The following is a 9324-nucleotide window of genomic DNA, read 5'->3' as shown; positions in this document are numbered from 1 at the left end:
CTAGATGGCATTTAAAGGTCCCTTCCAACCCGAAGACTGTATGATTTTATGATTCTTTAAGAACTGGAATAAGCATCTTCTCATCTACCAGTCTGGGGAACTGAGGTTTAAGAGTGTCTATCAACTCTTCTTCCCAACTGCCTGCTGGTTGCTAAACCTCAGAAGGTATTTAAAACAACGCATTTTAAGAACAACTCTTCTTTACAAGGTTTTGGGCATCTCTTGAGGCGAACTAAGATGTTCAGACATGCAAAAAGTTTTCCATAGAAAGCAACATTGAGCTAGTCATGGGTCATTTTCACTTGACTTATCCAGAGAGGTGAACTAGCACAGAACATCTTCATGCTTTGCATGTCATCTTTATGAGAAACCTCAATTCTGCCTTCTTTTGTTAAAAGTATAATAATTAAAATCTCAAACGAAACAGGATCTCATTCAGTTTTGTCTACAACAGTAACAAAGAGACCTGAATTGCAATAAAATGCTAAATTATCAGGTACAGGAAATACTATGAAAGCCCTACTTGCTTTGTAAGCTACGTTTTAACACAATTTCATGGCAGATACTGGCTGAAGAGTGTCATGCAACGAACAGTCCCTTAGGGCCACCTCAACCCTCCAGTGCACCACCACATGAGAAGTCTACCATGTTCCCACAATACCTCCCAGACCCCAAACACTCAATGGTATTTCTGATTGCTCTGCCATGCTGACAGCTCTCCTCTTTGCAGCCCACCACTTACACGTGGCTGACCCAGCTGTGACAGCTTCCAGACCTCTCCCATTTCTTCAGTCACCAGGATCTTCTCCAACAAGGAAACTTGCCCAGGCCACCACCCACATAGAGAAGGGAGAAGAAGTTTCCACCAACCTTCAGTGGTTCTACATGTGGCTCCTCTCACAGCCTTGTGTCCACTACTCCTCAGTACATTGTGTATTGCCTTCCCAGTGCCACTGATGTGTTTTATCATCCTTACTTCTAGTTACAGTATCTGCTTTGAAATAGGTTGGCTTCAAAGGCCCTACCCTGACCACGCTGCCTTTCCCATCCTCCTAGGTCTGCCTTTTGTTTTCCTTTCTTATCCTTTGGTTATGGTTTCCATTCATCTTAAGCTCATGTATTAGTCATTCCTCTCATTATTCAGATGGACTTTTCAGTAATTGTGGTGGGAGGGCATGCAAAATAATAAAATTCATAAAATTCAGCTCTCTCAAACCTACTATCAGTCCTTCACATGCCAATCTTGTAGCTCAGTCAAAACCAATCACATTTATACTGCAGGTAAACCCGTGCTTCTAACTGCTCACAATCCAGCATCCTGCCTTTGCCAGATGAGTTCAGCCTTTCAATATTTGGTAGACCATATCAACAGACTACCAAATCAGCTGATAAGGAATTAACAGCTAATATAAGCACCCATTTCTTTAAATATGGGGAACAGAAATGTAATGACAATTTCTCCACAATTTTGTAGCTGAGACAGTGGGAAAAGTATGTGAAACCAGCAAGAGGAGTGAGGATCTGAATGCAACATACGTATTCCAAGTCCCTGCTACTTGCTTAGTGGAGGGGAGGATGGTTTGATAAGCAGCAAACATTCAGGATGTGGATGCTCTTGGATGTTTCAGGACGTTACTGGACATTTCAGTAAGAATCAAAATGTCTCAAGGACGGAGCACTGGCTCACACTTAGGCTCAGGAAGGAGAAGAGGACCTTAAACTTCTAAATCGAAGTTGTCCTATGCTCGGAAGTAATGCATGGAATATCATCACCTAATAGGTACAAAAAAAGTCAAAATGCTCTTAGTGATATCTTTCTGTGAATAGTCCAATACAGTCATGAGAAAGCAAATGGAAAATGCCAGCAGTAGGAAGGTGGATAAAAGAACATGGCATCAACAACAGATCGGCATTAGATGTGGCACAGCAGGCACCTCCTCCGTCCCCTCGTACAGAAGGTTACAAGCTGAAAATAAGCTTCCAGGGGCTCTCATCAGCCACGCTTATGAGTGATGCTGTGTCTACCCTGTCCTGTCTCAATGCCCTGGGCAGCATGATGGACCTGCCTCTACCCAACAGCCCTGTTTGTCTACGGCCCCCACACAGCCCCTCCAGCATTCCCAGGTCTCAGGCCCCAGAACAGCCGGACCCCAGCAGACCAGCACACCCAGTACCACGCGGCTGTGGTTGCAGCCCTGCAACACAAGTCCTGCCTTCCCTCTGTGCAAAGCTCTCATTGCTTCTTCTTGCCTCCAACCCCTCCTGCCAGATGCTGGAGGCTCCTCCTGCCTTCTTGGTTCCAGCAGCAGGAGTGGGCGTGAAGCACGTCAAGCTATCCCTCCCCTGTCCCTCGGGCACAACAACATTGCAGCCAGCAGGTTGAGGGAGGGGATTCTGCCCCTCTACTCCGGTATCGTGGGACCCCACCTGGAGTACTGCATCCAGCTCCGTGGTTCCCAGCACAGGAAAGACACAGGCCCATCGGAGTGAGTCCAGAGGAGGGACACCAAAATGGTCCAATGGCTGGAAAAACTCTCCTATGAAGAAAGGCTGAGAGAGTTGGGCTTGTTCAGCCTGGAGAAGAGAAGGCTCCAGGGCGACTTTATTGCAGCCTTTCAATATATAAAGGAGGCTTATAAGAAAGACAGAGAAAGACTTTTTACCAGGGCCTGTAGTGACAGGACAAGGGGTGATGCTTTTAAACTTAAAGAGCGTAGATTCAGATTGAACATAAGGAAGAACCTGTTTACGATGAGGGTGGTGAGACACTGGAACAGGTTGGCCAGGGAAGTCGTGGATGTCCCATCATTGGAAGTGATCAAGGTCAGGGTGGACAGGGCTTTGAGCAACCTGATGTAGTGAGCAGCAGCGGGGGCTGGACTAGATGATCTTTGAAGGTCCTTTCCAACCCAAACCATTCTGAGGTTCTATGGTTCTACAGTGCTACCAATGCCACCTGTGCTGCAGGCCACTATGGACCACTGCCCTGCACTAAGGCAGCTCTCAGGGGGCATGGCTGCTATCCATGCCAGGCCATAAGCGTTTTGGCAATAGAAGATGGATGCTACAGCTGGCATTTACCTTCCCACCACGAAAATCAGAGTCACTTTGCAGGAACAAGGACCACCCTATGACAAGCGACTGTCTCTTTAGTCCCACACACACCACCATGGGGCATGCCGCCATGCAACGGATGCTGGCATGCAGGAATGGTGGCTGGTGGCCTGGTCCTGCATGCTGCTGCGGATACATCACGATGTCTGGAGGCTGCTAGCGGGCATCAGCCAGGACAGGGCCACCCAAAATTAGGCCTTGCCAGCGCCGGAACACCTACACCACAGATCCACAGGGATGTGCCGCAGCACAGTAGAGCAGTTCACAGACTGCAGAAGAAGGACTCGCTTTCCATGCGGCAGCGAATTATGGGACTGCATGGAGAGCAGGTATTTTGGGCAGGGCGTGAAGTACTAACTGTGTGTTACAGCGACTGCTGAGGTAGGTGGCACTGGCAAGACAGAGCTTCTCGTCCAAAGCACCCACGCAGGGGCAGCATGGCACCGCGACCGAGCAGGGCGCGGACGGAGCAACGGGGACTTGGCCCTAGACCATGGTGGCACAGTTAAAAGGAAAGCAGGATGGACCAAAATAAATCCCATCTAAATACAGAGCAGAAAGAATCCTGGGAATTTTCCATGTAGATGACATGGGAGCAATTAACACCAGCGAAGGAAGAGTCAACATGTCACATTCCGGGGAACTAGAACGAGGGCTGCAGACAAAGCCCAGCTCATACCAGGTGTCCTTCTAACGCCAAGCACAAGCAAGGAAAGGAAATGGCAGAGATGGAGACCTACCACTGGATGTGCTGACGGTGCAGAGGGGCAGGGTATGAACACATCAAAGGGTGCAGGGCTGCTTTCCATTTCAGTGTCCACCTAAGCACCAGCGCCCTGACTGAAAAACAAGCAGAAGTGGGCAGCGCTGATCCTCCCTCTCCTCCTAACCCCCAGCTAAGCAAACGCACACAATTCAGGGTGTGACATAAGGATGATGCACACACAACTCCCTGTCATCTTCATCTGCTTTGTGTTGCTAAAGAGCAAAGTAGCATTTCTGGGAAAAGCCAATTCTTGAAGCTCAGATCTAGATTTTCACTGGTTGTATCATCAGGGAATTTCATCCCACATGCACTGCAAATTCAAAACTGCCTACATAGCATTAAAATGTACATAAACTCTTATTTGCTACATAGGCCAATGCATCCCTAAACTAAAAGAAAATAAAAGGTTATCAGGAGTAAAGAATGACCAGAAAGAGCTAAATTTTTGCAATACAAAAAGCAGAACAAAATCTACACGGTACAAACTCTCCCTCTGCTCCAACCACAGGAACTTACAGATGCGAGATGGAAGCTGCCAGCCTCCATGGGAGACTCTCTTCTCACACTAAAAAAACATGTGAAATGAAGCCCAGGGACCTCCCTGGCTTTGGCCCATGGTGGGAGCGAGGTAAAGCACTGCACATCTGGAAGCAGGGCTGGGCAAGCTGCAGCGTCACCTGCACCAAATTCAGCTGCAAACCACACAGTGAGCTACGAACCGGGGCAGCCAGAGTTAACAGACCCTCACTGCTCTGACACAAACTGGATCCGAGTCTTGCACACAAGAGCCGTGGCTCCCCAGCATGCTAATTCTGCTGCTGTGTTAACCAAAATACCACATGTGCATCCATTTAGGGATGCTCAAGACAAAAATGCCATCTCCCTCACGGTGGTGATCCCATTACCGTGGCTTTCTTGTTTAGACAGCAGTGCCCTGCAAGCGTTTGCAGAGAGAAGCATCTGTCGGTGCCCAAGTGACTCAGCTCTCGGGACCAACTCCAAACCGAAGCCACAGCAAGGAGGGGAGCAACGTCCCTGAGCTGCTGCCTGCAGGGTTGTGCAACAGCGACGGAAACCATCTTTAGAACCATAAATAAGTAGTTTGGGAAATTCTTCTGCTGTTCAGTAAAGGAAAATGTTGTCACTCACTTTTTGCATTGCTGTATTTCTCAAGAATATTCCTACAGTGAAAAGCAAGTTGTTCTTCCTTCAGCGCTCTCCTCTGCGCTGGGCTCTCGCACACTCAGCCGGAGCGTGGAGCAATAGCCAGCATTGGGATCACAGCCCTGCCCAGGCTGGGATGTAAGCGATGGGCACAAAGCGGGGCTGGCAAGGAGCTACGGACTTGCTGGGCTCTCGGACCTGTTTCCGTGTCTCCTCCTCCTCCAGAGCGCAAGGATGCTGCGTGCAGCTCCCTCTCACCTGCTTGCGGAGTCCTCCAAACGTTTCATTCCTGCGAGCCCCTTTCCTGACTCTCTACAGGGCTGGCCTAGCAGTGCAGACCCGGTGAGGCTGAGGAAGAGCCTGACGCTAACCTCCTCAGGAGGTGCTCACCACCTGCCCTGTGGACATGACCACCATCTCTCAGAAAAGAGGCTGTCCTGCATAGTGGGGCAACTGTCTGGAGGGGGACTCGCTGGGCTGGTTCTCGAGCAGGCCTTGGTGCCCATGATGCAGCCCTACAGCAGGTGCTGGAGCTCCAAAGAGGTGCGAACATCCCTCCACTCCTCCTGGATGCTGTTACTGCTCCGCTCTATGGGAAGTTTCAGAGGCTTTCCCTTAGGTGAGACCAATCTCCCTTAGGTAACAGCGATCTCCCTTTGGTGACACCAAATTCTTCTACTGGCTACTAAAGAGGTGAGGTGTCTAATTCCATGTGGATCTCAATTTTTATGTGCAGTGAAGCCTAGTAAGCTTTCTGGATCTCCTCCTGGGCATGTAGGAGCTCACAGAAGGTGATCTCAATGCTGCAAAAGCCTCGGTCTAAGAGCACAGATGTGAGTCATTCACACGAGCAAGCGAGGCATCACAGTCACACTGTGCTGGGTGAAGTCTTTTCAAAGGATTACTCCTCCTCTCCAGTACTAGCTGACAGATGAAAGCTATTAACGCTTTGTCTTCCCTGGGCCTGTATCATAGCACCGATCGCTACAGGGTGTGTGCAGCGCCCTGTGCAGCAGCCCACCCTGGCTGCAGGAGGAGACACGGCTCCTTGGCCACGGTGCGACGCAGCAGAGCAGAGGACACACAGCGTGATGGCTGGAAGAGCTGCCAGGGAAGCGCAGAACACGAGCTCGTCCGTCTTTGCTGGCTAGGTGGACCTGCCGCTTCCCCCTCTCCTCAGTCCACCACTGCTAGGACAGCGGCAGTAACACCGTCTGTGCGTGCACCACTTCTACACCTACGTAGGAGGTAAGAGCAGTATTGTCAAAAAATACTCCAACCAAAATATTCAGCCCTGCTTGGACTCTTGAGTTCAGACATTCCTTCCAAATTCCCCTCTGTTCTTTGATTTCCTGCCCCTCCCCCTGGTCAGCCACGAAGCCCGCGGCTGCACGAAGATTATCAGCAGAGATCATGTTTCTAGAGAATGGCCTTTCCTCCCCTCCTATTTCCTTTACATATTTACTCTGAGAGAATGCTTCATTTAAAAACTTCTCCAGCAGCATTTTCCAGGTGGAGACGCTGGTTTCCGTTCGCATGGGGTGACCATCCCCTCCCAGCTGGCTTTCCCAACGGCGTTTGAATTCCTTGATCTCAACAGCAGGGAGACTGCAGGAAAGCAAAGGACTGGTGGACGGGGGACACTTGCTAGGCACGGAAAGATTGGCAGGAACATTAATGAAGGCAACAAGTTCCCATTGGGCTTGGCACAGCATATTCTCAATGACCTTATTTGTTCTGTTAAAAAAGGTAAGTGTGTGGCTGTAATAAACTTGGACTAGCGCACTGCACTGTCTGGACTGCAACTAAATCGAGCATCAATAACCTGCATTAGTAAATGGCTTCACTGATAAAGAGTTCAGAGGGTAACTGTTGTTAAAAGGATGCAGTTATTGAGTGGGGAAGACAGAATTTATAATGGGACTTCAAAGGTGACCTTCCTTGGCCTACCACTAATAATATCCAAGAAAATATTAAAACAGCACTGCTAAATTCTGCATAGTACAAAAATATTGCTAGTGTGATAAATAAGGGCTCCTGAAGAACTAGTGTGATTTGAATGTTTGGTAAGCTGGGCTCTGACTGGATGCTCACTCAACCAGACACAGAAAAAGCAGCACTCAGGGGTGACAGACAAGCTCCTAGAAAAAGACAGGAGAGCAGGAAATCCCAGAGGAGCATCATGATTAAAGGTGTGTAGCTGGGGCAAGGCGCTAGGAACTGCCGCTCTTATTATATACTCCACAGGCGAGACAAACAGTGGAAGTTTGCTCAATTTCAGGGTCTACATTTGCAAAAGGATGGTAAAAAAATGGGGGGTTTATAGTATAGCCATAATATACAATCCAATCTGCCTTAAGAGCATAAGCTGCTCAGTTGCTACTTTCCTCAAAGAAAAGCTTAAGAAGTGACTACATCAGAGTCAGAAACTCCCTACTGGAGAAAAAGGCTGTGTCAAGTAAAGGACTCCTTAATTCTACAAATGAAGTAGAAACAAGAGCCCACAGCCATCCATTAAAACAAGACTTACTCGCATTAAAAAGATGGGGTGCTAGGAGCATAATTAATGACCAGGACAACTTCATGGGCACTATGGTAGATTCTAGAGCAGTTGAAGAGGCACCTTTAACACAGGACTTTGGAGGTCTTCTCCACTTGGCATCGTTTTGGAAGGTCACCCTCCAGTACCCCGGAGCTTGACACATCCCCTCAATGCCATCCCCACCACTGCTTCCAAGGACTGTATTAGATTAACAGGGTCAAGCTCTGGAGAGGCAGCAGTTTTGGAGGGCTGTAAGGTATTGTTTCAGCTCCGTTAAGTAACTTTGTCACAGAACTTCACTGATGGCCTGCAATTTTGGTGGGGATGCTCTAGAAGTCCTTGAAGTAGTTAGTTACAAAAGACTGAATTGCAGGAAGCCCAAGTTATTTGTCCACAGCCTTAACGCCTAACCAACAGGCAAGCTTTCAAACACATACTGAAAAGAGTCCCGCAGGACGCAGTGCAATGGGATGACTTCGGATCATAGAGGACTCCATGATGCAGCAGAGAAAGGGAACCAAGAGAGGGTGTCTACAGAAGAAGTTACACACGTCCTAACCAGAAATCAAGCATAAGAAAATGCAGATGGTCGTCAGCAAAGGTGAGTTATCTTGTGGCAGCTCATATAGGGCCAGGCTGCAGTCACTAGCAGTTCGAGCCTTAACATCTGGTTTCTCTTTCTTAAAGATCTCTTCCATTCAACCAGCAGCTCTTGGTCAGAGCACAGGATCAGGAGGTTTCTCTGGATCCATTCAATCGGCTGTCCTTCTGGCATGAACACCCATGGAAGTTTGCACCTGCAAAGCACAGCCCTCACCCCCCAGGTCCAGTCCTGACCCCGATCCTTCTCAAATTATGGGAAATAGGAGCTTTTGCACTCCATGAATGCTTGAGTCTGGTCCTGAACAAGACTGTGTACCCTGCTCCTGCCATGGCCCTTGTGCCCTGCCTGCTCCACCGCCAAGGGTCATGCTGCAGCAGCAGGATGGAGGAGGAGGAGGCGGCCAGACTCGGTGGCATCCAGAGCACGGTGCCAGCGTACCCGCCGGGGGAGGCGGGTGCTGCTGAGTGGCTCCAGCAGCCCCCCAGCCTGCGTCGAGCATGTGGCAGGCACGCAAGGGTGCTCCCATGCTTGGTAGGAAAAGGCCCGGCACAGCGGTGGAGCGTCGCCCTGCAGCAGAATCCCCCCCGCCTCACCCACGCAGGCGGTGAGAGCCGAGGAGTCTCAGGGAGGCTCACAGCCGCCGGCCTGGCACCTGCACAACCCTTCGCTCCCTCTCCCACCCCTGAGCCTGCTGTAAGGAGCCTTGCCCACCCCGCTCTGCATCTTCACTGCCCTGATGATCACATTCTGCTATTTGTAGCTTCCAGTTAGCATTCTTGTAGCTCATCACTGCAGTGGGGGCTACCAGCCAGCCATGCCCTGTGCCGAGCAAACCCACAGCAAACAGGAGCTGCCTGCTGTTTCCATCTGAACCTCCAATGCCTCTCGAGGGCAACTATCTCCCCAAACCCGACTTTTAGGCACTTCCCATGTAAATCCAATCAGTCAAAACAATTTTTTTTTTTCCTTTTAATATTTTCCTCCACAAAACTCACGTCCTGCCCGCAATACCTGTGGGCGGGCAGTCTGCTTATACAGGTGGCTGCTGACACGTTCCCTCAGGTTTATAAGAACTGTCTGTGCAGATGAGCGTCTACACGGGCGAGGAGGAAAACCCCTTCCCACCGCGTCCCC

Source organism: Phaethon lepturus, unplaced genomic scaffold (assembly GCF_000687285.1).
Source record: "Phaethon lepturus isolate BGI_N335 unplaced genomic scaffold, ASM68728v1 scaffold6688, whole genome shotgun sequence".
NCBI classification, from domain to species: Eukaryota; Metazoa; Chordata; class Aves; order Phaethontiformes; family Phaethontidae; genus Phaethon; species Phaethon lepturus.
This window is presented reverse-complemented; position numbering follows the sequence as displayed.